The 3,334-nt window shown below is 44.6% G+C and overlaps 1 protein-coding gene across 1 annotated transcript in view; it reads left to right on the top strand.

Annotated features, from left to right (window-relative positions):
• Window positions 1-3,334, top strand: part of rbfox1l (RNA binding fox-1 homolog 1, like) — a 27,564-nt gene that overhangs the window by 6,210 nt on the left and 18,020 nt on the right. The gene's annotated exons all lie outside the window — the stretch shown is intronic.

Genomic DNA, 3,334 nt, shown 5'->3' with positions numbered 1-3,334 from the left:
ATTCGGTTGTGTTTGATGCTGTGTCGTGGTTTCTGTCTTTGGAGGCGGGAACAGGAACGGTTTCTGCAGTCGGATCATTGACAGAGGTTCAGGTTGACCTAAAACAAGAAACACACAACTTTAAGCTTCGTTTACTTTCTGTCCGTGTAGCTGATTAGCAGGTATTCAGTATGTTTCTGATCTGTGTTGGTCTTTGTTTGTTTTTTATTCTTTCAACCAAACCCTGATAAGATGTAAAAAATATGTGGCTTTGCCCGACAGGACCATCTGACTGGTTACCTGGTAAATAAAACTGAACTCTGCTGCATCCTTCAGAGTTCACAGAGCATTTAATCCCTGAAGCTACAACACCTTCCAGCAGCGTCCTGGGGTTAGCGTGTAGCGTGTAGCGTGGCTCACTGCTTTAACAAAAGGACACACTTCACCAAACAAACTGAACAAAGGCTCCGATGTGATTCAAGCAGAATGTTCAGAAATAAATTCCTTCCTTCGTCCAGCTTCTCCTCAACACCGCCTATAAATCTATAATTCTTTGCACCTCTGGAGAGCAACAGCTGACAGCGACGAACACGAGACGACACCGGAGACAGTTTTAATGAGAAAACAGGAATCGAAGTCCTGAGTCGCTGGTGTCTGTCTGCTGGTAGGAGACAGTAAATATGAAGACCAAAGAACGTCTCTGATCCGTTGATGAGGTGAAAATGTTAAAGCAGGCAGCTGAAGGAGAGGAACTCACTGAGGAAATGCTGTCAGAAACATTTTACCTCAACAAGATTTGAGTTTTTGTCTTGTTTCGGTTGTTTTCTGTGTTTGTGGGACAGCTTTGTCTCATTGTGTTCATTTTGTGTCTCACTGTTTTTCTTATTTTGTCTCATTTGTCTGATATTGTTTCATTTTGCGCCTCGTTTGTCTCATTTGTTTGTCGTCCTTTTCTCAATTTGTGTCTTGTTTTCTTGTCTTGTGTCTAATTTTTGCCATTTTGTGTCTCTTTGTGGTCATTTTCTGTCTCTGTCCTCCGTTGTTTTGTCTCCTCGTCCTGCAGATGTTGAACTATCTCCATGTCTCCACACTTTTCCTCTCTGCTCATCAGATGTAGAAAGATGTTCCACCATCAGATGTAGAAAGATGTTCCACCATCAGATGTAGAAAGATGTTCCACCATCANTCTCCTTTAACTTCCCTGCTTCTCCAACAGAAGCCTGAACTGTCTTTAAACGTAAATAAAGTCAGGATGGATGGATGAAGCTGGTGTTACGGGTTATTCAGTTTCATCTAACAAGCTTCGCGCTGCTACGTGTTTGAAACTTGGCCAGCGCTAAAAGGCCACATCTGCAGCTGGCGACGGCGGGCGTAAATCCGGCGGCAGCTGTCCCAGCATGCACCTGGCTCCGAGCCGTTGACCTCTGACTGCAGAGCGACAGCTGAGCGGGAAGACGAGGAGAAGAGCGAACAAATGGGCATCAGAAAAAGGCCGTTAGGAGGCGGCGAGTCGGTGCACATGCTGACGCTGTGACACCAAATCAGTCGGTGGAAGCAAAGACAGACGTCCGGCCGGCGGTTAACAGGACGCTCTATCTGCTCTCATCTGTCAGGAGGCTCCAGGCACATGTCTGGTGCTTCAGATGAGTTCAGGCCCAAATTAGTGTGTTAAGAGGTAAACTTTGGGTAGAAGTTTGTTCATCTCATTGTGTTTTTTTTTTAATCTCCTCACACTATCTGGGTGTTTTAAAGTCGACTTTACAGCCACAAACAACAACCTACGCGTTGAGAAGGCTGCTAAAGGTTTGGATCCTGCAGTAATGTAGTCGTCACTGCATTCAGGACTAAGCTTCACCAACAACTCTAATTGTTATAAAGACAATCTGGAGCGTTTGCAGACTGATGGTGAAGTGCAGTCGGACCATTCTGCACGAGAGCCGGCTAAGCGAGACTACACTGAACTTTGGGTGGTAGTCACATATTTAATACAAACGGCAAATGGTCTGCACTTGTGTTTTCTCATTCAGCCATTCATACACCACAGAGCTGCCATGCAAGGCGCTCGCCTGCCATTGGGAACAACTTCAGGTTCAGTGTCTTGCCCAAGGACACTTCAGCTGTAGAGGGGGTTAAACCACCAGCCTTGTGATCAGAGGACGACCTGCTCCACCACCTGAGCTACAGCCGCCCACAATCCACTGAAGTCTGGTTTAGCTGCAGTGTGACGTAGTCCACTCCCACAGCTCCACAGTGATCCATAGATTCCTTCCTCTCAGTGTTAGAAAACTCCAACGTGATCATAAACTAGCTTCTTTCTTTAAGTCTGGAGTTTCCCACCGGTGTAGCTGTAAGCAGCAGGCATTTCTGTGCATGCAGCCTGAGAAGTCATTGACGTTAGCATACTGGCGCTAATACAGCTTCGTTTTCTACTTTCACTATCAGCGTGTTTATAAAATGTCCTTTTCTACAGGAAACAACAACCTCTGAGCAGCAACCTACACTCTGAAAATGATAAGTTTTGCTAAAAAACAAAACAATTCCCACGTCGCTGTTTTGCAGGGACACCATCACTGCGTCCTGGGCTTAGCTCCACCTGAGATGATGGTGATCGTCTTAAAGAAACGATCTGGAGTGTTTGCAGAGTGACGGTGAAGCAAACGACACAGACGAGACACCAACCGAGACATAAACAACAAAAAACAAAAAGCAAAATGACACAATAAAAGACTTCAAACAATGTAAATAAGATGATGAGATGTAAGATTCGTGGTCCTCAGAGGATGAGCCCTGCTGAGTGCGTCGTATTTTCTGTGCCCTGACTTTTCAGGTCAAAGTTTTAATTTGTTTACTAGTTTAACATAAAACGACAAAACCGACCAAACACGAAACAACACAAATAAAAACAAAAAATACAAATTTAACACAAAAAAGATGCAAACGAGACGCCAGACGGCAAAAACTCGACACTAAATGACGCAAACAAGACAGAAAACAAAAAACAAACACAGCTAAAACCTGCCAAACTAGAGACACGTCCATCAGCCTCCGTTATATGCTAGCACTGTGTTTACTGTGTTTAGTGTTAATTAGCTAATGTCAGCATGCTAAGCTAAGACGCTAAACCTTCTAAACATCAGCCTCGTAACAACAGGCCTCTTCCTGCTGCAGGTGTTTTGCCTTTTGTCTGTCTACAATCGAACAGTTTCAGCTTTAACTCCAAGTGCATCAAAACAGTTTCTGATGAGCTGCATTTTTTACTCGATAGTTTTCAGGGCTGAGCGCTGAACTACAAGGAAGTTGAACATGTCCAGGCTTTCTCTGTGAGTCTGAGCTCCAGCCAGAAATCACAGGTATC

This window comes from Stegastes partitus, unplaced genomic scaffold (genome assembly GCF_000690725.1).
Source record: "Stegastes partitus isolate 25-593 unplaced genomic scaffold, Stegastes_partitus-1.0.2 Scaffold418, whole genome shotgun sequence".
Classification (NCBI taxonomy): Eukaryota; Metazoa; Chordata; class Actinopteri; family Pomacentridae; genus Stegastes; species Stegastes partitus.
This window is presented reverse-complemented; position numbering and strand designations above follow the sequence as displayed.